The sequence below is a fragment of the Vulpes vulpes genome, chromosome 16 (genome assembly GCF_048418805.1).
Source record: "Vulpes vulpes isolate BD-2025 chromosome 16, VulVul3, whole genome shotgun sequence".
NCBI lineage: Eukaryota > Metazoa > Chordata > Mammalia > Carnivora > Canidae > Vulpes > Vulpes vulpes.
Window position 1 is genome coordinate 91,885,093 of NC_132795.1, and position 9,200 is coordinate 91,894,292.

General features: G+C 37.1%; 1 pseudogene; it reads left to right on the top strand.

Annotated features, from left to right (window-relative positions):
* The first annotated feature begins 151 nt into the window (after nt 1-151).
* LOC112915356 (cytochrome c oxidase subunit NDUFA4 pseudogene) lies at nt 152-709 on the top strand (annotated as a pseudogene).
* Nucleotides 710-9,200: the final 8,491 nt, after the last annotated feature.

Consider the following 9,200-nt stretch of genomic DNA (forward strand, 5'->3'; position numbering starts at 1 on the left):
CCCAAGGCAGGACTCGATCCTGGGTCTCCAGGATCACACCCCAGGCCAAAGGCGGCGCTAAACCACTGAACCATCTGGGCTTCCCTAACATTTCAATTCTATTCAGAAAACAAACTTGCATGTTTCTCAGCTTGGGATTGTGATTTTTTTTTTTTTTTTTTTTTTAAAGAAGAGAAAGGTAGTAAAGATAGAAAATGTTACAAAGAAAAACCTATTCGAGGCATTACTTAGTTCCAGGCCTTGGCAGCAACTCGGTTTTTCCTTCTCCTGCACAGGAGACCTCACCGCAACCATGTTATGCCAGATCATCTGTCAGGCCAAGAAGCATCCGAGCTTGATCTGCCTCTTCATATTTATTGGGGCAGGAGGTACTGGAGCAGCACTGTATGTGTTGTGCTTGGCATTGTTCAATCCAGATGTTAGTTGGGATAGGAAGAATAACCCAGAACCTTGGAACAAACTGGGTCCCGATGATCAATACAAGTTCTACTCAGTGAATGTAGATTACAGCAAACTGGAGAAAGAAGGCCCAGACTTCTAAATGGAATGTTCACTATAAAGCTGCCTAGAATAAAGGTCTTCCAGAAGCCATCCGCACAATTTTCCACTTATCCAGGAAATATTTCCCCTCTAAATGCACGAAGTTATGTTGATGTATTGTGTTGGGTTTTGCACTGAATAATAAATATCTGAAACTTGGGAAAAAAAACCCATAATCTCTTCTTTTTTTAAGAACAGGAGGAAAGAGAGGGAGAGAACCTCGAGAAACAGGTGCCACGCCTAGTACAGAGCCCGTTGTAGGGCTTAGGCTCACGACCCTGAGATCAGGCCTGAGCCAAAATCAAGAGTCAGATGTTTTACTGACTGAGCCACCCAGGCACCCCTCTAATATTTAAATAGGATAGGAAAATCCACCTTGTGATAATGAATCAATCTACTCCAGAATATATTTTTAAACATTACTTACGTTAGGCTATTAAATACATTTTTTTAACATCTTAAAGGTTAGTTCATGCACTCTGGGTAATTTGATTTTAACATTATCTGTTAAGTTGCAGAAATAACTGTTAACAGTTTAATGCCATTGGATAAAATTAGAAGAATCATTTTTCATGATGGAAGGAAAAGGTAATAAATCTTCCCTTGATGTATTATCCTGTAGCAGATAAGGAATAATTTACATTTCATAACTGGTAAATGCCACAGAAATGTATGCTAAGGGGAATGTTCTCTATCTAAGCTTATTACTAGAAACAGTGTTGTTCAAAAAAATCAGTCTTTTTTTTTTTCCACAATTCATGAGAAGAGACCTCTGTCTTTTCATTTTTGTACTTAATTCATTGTACATAGTAGACACTCAATATCCTAAATCTCTCAGGGTCTAATCTAGTGCTCGTCATGGGTGTTTAAATACTTGGTTGGATTTGTTAACATAAAACTGTCTATACATTTCATATTTCAGATACAGAAAAAAGAGAAGCTAGTGAGTGAAAAGTGGTTTTAGAACGGTTATTAATCAGTGCATAAAAACAAAATTCCATATAAATCAATTTTTAAAATTTTCTATAAAGGAAGTATGAATGTGTACCAGTTACTAAATCATTCTTTCTCAGTTCCAAACACACCCTTCTATACACTTGCTTATGACACTGGGTCTGCGACTGTGCAAACATTTCTTTGCCAGCTACTCCTTGAGTTAAAAACCTGCCAAGAGGGGACACCTGGGTGGCTCAGTGGTTGAGCCTCTGCCTCTGGCTCAGGTCGGGATCCCACATCAGGCTCCCCACAGGGAGCCTGCTGCTTCCCGCCCCCCCCCCCCACCTGTGTCTCTTTCTCTGTGTCTCTCATGAATAAATAACATCTTAAAAAAAAAAAAAAAACTGCCAAGGAGTAGAGGGAGACCAGCAGGCTGAGGAGGAAGAAGGAACAGTCTATCTCTTCCCTGTTGGCTTCTCTTATCATTACCTTCAGTCCACTTGGTGAATAAGCCAGAAAAGAAGAAAAGTCAGAAATGTGTCTTTAAAAGAGCAATTAATTGGAAACATGAAGGCAAAATAACGTTCGTTTTTTAAATGTCATGTGAAGAAAATATACAAAAGTTGTAAGAGCTAGAACACATGACAGAACTGGAAGACATAGAAACAAAATTAACTCAATGATGTGTCCACCTCTGTTTTGTCATCCATGCGTATAAATTGGCCTGTTATTTGATTCTGCAAATTAACTTCAACAACTTTGTAAAATCAGGGATCACTTAAATGAAACAGTAATAAGGCTTTGGAGAGCTCTGATAGATTACTTGTAGAAAGTTTCTCCCCAACTGTGATTTGAAGCAGGGCTTTGTGTTTGAGTCTTCACATTGTGAAGGTGATCACCTCTGTATGCCGCTTCTGTATGCTACTCCCTTCTGCCACCTTAACTAAGAGAACAAAGCACTTTATGGACTCCTCTCTTAGTGGACAGTCCAGGCCCAGGAAATCGTGCCCTTAAGAAGCACGATAATTTGTGAAAAGCCCAGACCTAGAACTTGAGGAGATGACACGTGGGTGAATTAGAACTTGAGGAGATGAAAAGCCCAGACCTAGAACTTGAGGAGATGACACAGGGCAAAAGACATTACATCTTAAACCAATAAAGCTGCATTCAAAAATTTTCCAGAAAAGGTACGATCTGAGTTAAATAAACCTTAGGAGAGAATTGGCCTCTGCAGATCATGCTCCTGGTGATGTTTACTAAACAACAGAGAAAGCCTGCAACAGCTTTTTCAAAAATTTCTTAAAAACATTTTTAATTATAAGAAAGCATACAGAACGGGGAGTGCCTATAATCCTACTACCAGTTAAATCATATTTTATACAAAATTAATAGGTGCTTGTCAAAAAATCAGTGAAATGGCATTAAATGAAAACTAAAAGCCCCTTCTCCCATGGATAAATGCTTGGAAAAAGGGGGTTTTGAGCAGGTCCCTGGGTGGTGGAGTACGCCTAAACTTCCAGGAAGAAAAAAAATACAAACCCATAGATGTACTGTAAGAGGCTTTTTTTTTTTCCCTTGAGTGAAGGCTGTATGGTGAAAAGAAACTTCTTGGACTTACCGAACTCCTACCTACCTAAAGCCTATTTTTGTCTCCTTGTCTATAATAGAGAAACATTTAATGCATAACCTAAGTATATATGTACTATTTATCTTCCTCTTTTTGTACATAAATTACGCTAAGTACACTGTTCTGCACTTTGGTTTTTCTCCCTCAGTATGTTAGAACTATATTGATACCTATAGAGCTGCCTCATTCATTCGAACAGCTGTGGAATATTCCATTAAATGGATATGGATATATCAGTTTTATGTAGTCAGTCACCAGTTGACCAACTTTTTTGTTCTTTCCAATCTTCTACTACTATAAAGATGCTGTGCTATTTTTGTAAGTAGGCTATTTCACACACACACACACACACACAAGTATGTATACGGGATAAATTATTGAAAGAGTGGATTTTTTTAATACCATTGAATCTGATTTATTTTAAAAGCAGCAGCCTTCTGGGTCCTATAGTATATATATATATATATATATATATATATATATATATATATATATTTTTTTTTTTTTTTTTTTTTTTAAGATTTTATTTATTCGTGGAAGACACACAGAGAGAGAGAGGCAGAGACACAGGCAGAGGGAGAAGCAGGCTCCATGCAGGGAGCCTGACGTGGGACTCCATCCCGGGTCTCCAGGATCACGCCCTGGGCTGAAAACGGCGCTAAATCACTGAGCCACCAGGGCTGCCCTATAGTAATATATTTAATAGTACATTTTAATTAGTTTCCTTCTAAACTCCTTTTATTTTTTTAATTTTTTAACAAGACCTTGATTAAACCAGTCACAATATTTCTCAAGGAATGTTGATCAGACACAAATCTAACAGAAGATAGCCTTTTGGTATATAAATTTAAAAAGTGGGCTATGAAAGACAAAAAGCAACAGAAGTAGGTTGGAAGGAAGAAACTGGAACAAGAACCTATGATCTTTATGACTTTTAAACAACTTTAACAAAACTGGAAACCTATCCATGTTTTAATTTCTGAATATTGACTGATGACTACAAAGGTTACTGACTCAGCAGGAGTGTGTAGGCTTTGAGGTATTTTCCTATTAGTGTCACCTAATGGGTGACCGGTACTTTTTTATGGGTTGTATTGACAGTGTTAGCCATCCTGAGTTTTCATAAGGTCTATAATGCTTACCATAGAGGATTAAATTAGATAATGTTTATATAGGCTGTTGACAACCCAGTAGGTGAAAAATAAATGTCACTTCTCTTCACTACATACACTGCACTTAGTTATAGAAGGAAATCACTTGCTCCATTGCTAAGGTACCAGACTAATCTACTGGAAAATTATACAGGCTTGATTTCTTTTTTACATGAAAAAGAAAGTCTACCATGCAATTTTGAGTCCTTTATATATCCTTTATTTAGCTTGTAATAAATATCAAAGAAAAATAATTTTAAGCTTCTTAGTGGCTTTAGTCTTGGTATTGCCAGTAGCGCTGATTAGTGGACAGTTCTGCTTATCCTAACTGGAAAGACGACATATTACCCTACTACCTTCTTCTAGTATTCCATGCAAGTATCGTAGAAATACTTAAACACAGCATCTCACGCACAAAAAAACAATTATGGTAAGGGGAAAAGTATGCCAATAAGGATTGTAGTGATAATCTGAAAAGAAATCAATAAAATTACAATCCATAGAACGGTTTTAAAGCTAAAAGAAACCTTTGCCTTTATTTTTTTAAAGCATTTTAGAGTCTAAGTATTTTTGTTTGTAAAAAAACAAAATGCCTTTCTACAACAGCGCCGAAAGTGAAATTAGAGTGCAATTAAATGGAAAAACAAGTTTAGAAATGAATGCAAACCAGGAGCTTTTGCCATGTCTCTGCTCTGCTGGCAGGTCCTTTAGTGCAGAACGGAACTCTCGCAATTAGCACCTCACAAGGGAAGAAATTTTTAAGAACTCTCAACTAAGCCATTCATGCCACAGAATAAATTCTTGCACATTACTCTAGGGGGGAAATATCTACGTAGGCCATGCTTTTTGTAATCCTAAGATCTAATAATTAACCGTATTTTAATGTAACTGTTGGAGTGATAAAGTAGACCAGCTGCCTTTCAACTCAGCTATCAAACTCAAAATAGAATTTTGCAGAATTACCTTAAAGATGGGTTAAAAGTAAGATTAAAATGATTACATTGTGCTTTCAGATGAAATAATGACCTCACTCCTCCATTTCATATGTATATACATATACATTTTTATTTCAACCTTTTATTGGGAAAATACAAACAACTATCTTGAAACCCAAAGGCTTTTAAGCAAGACAACATAAAAATAAAAATAATAATAATAATAATAATAATAATAATAACAATAATAATAATAAAGAAAGGTGGTTTGTTAAAATTCTTTCTCTGTACTGTTTGTTTTCTCTTATGGTTGTTTCATTTATTAAAAAAAATGCATTTTGCATTTCAACTACTAAATCCTTGAGGATTAAGACAGATTTAAATGAAAGAAGAGCTTATGTAAATACAACCACCTTTGAGTTGGAAATAGAAACAATTTTCTTTCTGTTCAGATACCAACGTCCTGTTGAGAAGAAGATTCTCCAAAATGCTCAAGCAAGTGCTTAGAATGAAAACTCAGCCAGCATGGAATAGAGAACTGGAAGGCAGGGAGCGCGCTTTATTTCCTGGGGGGAGCCCATCTTTGAACTTAATAGCCTAAGGGGAGGTACAATCTGCAACTTAGGTAGAAATGGACTTCATTGTCTTCCTGCAACACATCCAGCACAGTTGAGTGTAATCGCTAACTTATTAAGAATTTAATTGCCCAGGTGTCAGACCTATTTTTTTTTCTGACTCTATTTACTGCAATTGTCAAATGATAAGTGATTATCTCCCATCTTCATCCTTTAGATGCTGATCTCTCGGCATGCTGGAGCAATTTCTCTTTCAATACCCTTGGGCTCTGGTTGACACAATTCTGCATGCCCTTGGTTCACTTTTGGAAGCATAAGGACCACAGCCCTTAAAATGTGTTACTCTTGATAGAAGAGGGATAATCATTTGGTTTAAAATTGGCTGTAAATTGTATGTTGTGAGGAGGATCTATTTCAGCACTGATCCATGTTAAGACATAAAATTAAACGAAACCACTAGCAGATTTCCCAGGAGGATTTTCTTTATTCTCTGATCCTCTTTGATTTCTTGACCACTGACTCTTTCCCCATCCCATGTCAATCCACTGACCATATAGGGAACAAGAAAAAACAATGAAGGGCAGAGAAGCGTTTTAAACTGCTATCAGTATGCTGGATAGTGGGTAACTCAGATTATCCACAAAAATTACCCAGCTTTCTTTAAAAAGACCAACAAGGAATTTCAAGACTTGAAATGCCCATTCTTCTTCACCTCTGTCTATCCACATCCCTCCTACCCTTCAAGATTTGGTTCAGTTATCACTGTCTCTGAAAACTCCAACCTGAAGTGATTCTTCTTCCTCAAAACCCCACTGAGATTTTCATTATAATTAACTTATTTGGGTACTTTTGCTGGCTCAGGTCATCTACCTTTGAACCTAAACTACTATCATTATACTTTTCCAAGGATCTATGTGCTATTTCACTAGAATTGTAAGCACCTGAAGAGCAGGATCTACATTTTATATTCTCTAACAGCTTAACACCATGCTTTAGACCTAATGGACTATTAATAATTACTATTGATTTAAAAATAAGCACCATGCCACTGGTTCACATGAAACACCCAGGAGTTAGCTAAATGACACATTTGGTGACTATTTCCATAAGAAGATAATTTTCCTGCTTTGATTGTGATTAATTCATTTTGTTTTCTAAAACTTTAGTCTCAGATACTGAATTTTTTTTCCATAAAAAGGATTCCAAGCAGACAACCTTCAGTTCAAAACCCAAAGCTCATTTATTCTTAACTTTCAAGATTGTCATGATCTAGGGGTCCCTGGGTGGCAAAGGTGATCGAGCTTCTGACTCTTGGTTTAGGCTCAGATCATGATCTCAGGAGCCTGGGATAGAGCCTCACATAGGGATCTGGGCTGGGTATGGAGCCTGCTTGGGACTCTCTCCATCTTCTCCTGGCCCTCCTGCTCGTGTTCTCTCTCTCTTTCTCAATAATAATAATAATAATAATCTTTAAAAAAAAAAAGATTGTCATGATCTAGAGTCATGATAGTCATAATACCCAAGAAGCATTTATCTCTTCAACAAATGGTGCTGGGAAAACTGGACAGCTGCATGCAAAAGAATGAAACTGGATCACTTCTTTACATCATAGCCAAAAATAAAATCAAAATGAATTAAGGATCTAAATTAGACCTGAAACCATAAAAATCCTAAAAGCAAACAAAGCTGTTGACATCAGCTATAGCAACTTCTTTCTAGATATGTGTCCTGAGGTAAGGAAACAAAAGCAAAAATAAACTATTGGGACCTCATCAAAATAAAAAGCCAGTTTCAGCTCAGGTCATGACCGAGGCTCACATTGGGATTTGCACTCAGAGCAGAGTCTGCTTGAGATTTTCTGCATCCCTCTGCCCCTCCCCTTCCACAGTTTGGCTGTTGTGTATAATGCTGAATGAAGTAAACATAGGGGTGCATGTATCCCTTTGAATTAGTGTTTTTGTGTTTTGTGGGTAAGTACCCAATAGTATGATTACTGGATCATAGGTTAGTTCTATTTTTAATTTTTTGTGGAACCTCCATACTGTCTTCCATAGCAGCGGCACTAGTTTGCATTCCCACCAACAGTACATGAAGGTTTCTTTTTCTCCACATTCACCGACAACTGTTGTTTCTTGTGTTGTGGCTTTTAGCCATGCTGACAGGTGTGAGGTGATATCTCATTGTAGCTTTGATTCATATTTCCCTGATGATAAGGGGTATTAAATATCTTTTCATGTGTCTGTTGGCCATCTGTAGGTCTTTATTTTATTTTATTTTATTTTATTTTATTTTATTTATTCATGAGAAACACACAGAGAGAGGCAGAGACATAGCCAGAGGGAGAAGCAGGCTCAATCTGGGACTCAATCCCAGGACCCTAGGATCATGACCTGAGCCAAAGGCAGATGCTCAACAAATGGGCCACCCAGGTGCCCCTGTAGGTCTTCTTTGGAGAAATGTTTGTTCATGTCTTCTGCTCATTTCTTAGGGGGATTACTTGTGCTGTTTGGTGTTGAGTTGTATCAATTCTTTATAAATCTGGGATGCTAACACTTCATCAAGTACATCATTTTCAAATATCCTCTTCCACTCCGTAGGTTGCCTTTTAGTTTGGCTGGCTGTTTCCTTTGCTGTGCAGAAGCCTTATTTTGATCAAGTCCCAATAGCTTATTTTTGCTTTTGTTTCCCTTGCCTCAGGAGATGTATCTAGAAAGAAGTTGCTATATCCAATGTCAAAGAAGCTAAGTGCTTTTGTTCTCTTCTAGGATTTTTATGATTTCAATTCTCACATTTATGTCCTTAGTTCATTTTGAATTTATTTTTGTCTATGATGTAAGGAAGTAGTCCAATTTCATTCTTTTGCATGTTGCTGTCCAGTTTTCCCAACACCATTTGTTAGAGACTGTCTCTTTCCCATTACCTATCCTTTTCTGCTTCATCAAAGATTAACTGACCAGATAGTTGTGAGTTCATTTCTGGGTTTTCTATTCTGTTCTATTGATCTATTTTTCTTCCACTACCATAGTGTCTTGATCACCATAGCTTTGTAGTATAACCTAAAATCTGGAATTGTGATGCTTCCCACTTTGCTTCTCTTTTTCAAGGTTGCCTTGACTATTCAGGGCCATTTATGGTTCCATACAAATCTTGGGATGGTTTGTTCTAGCTCTGTGAAAAATGCTGGTTAGTATTTGGATAGGGGTTGCATTAAATGTATAGATTGCTTTGGGTAGTATAGACATTTTAACAATAGTTGGTCTTCCAATCCATGAGCATGGAATATTTTTCCATTTCTTTGTGTCCTTTTCAATTTCTGTCATCAGTGTTTTATAGTTTTCAGAGTACAGGTCTTTCACCCTTTTGGTTGGGCTTATTCCTAGGTATCTTACTGTTTTTAATGTATGGTTCATGGGGTTGATTCCTTAATTTCTCTTTC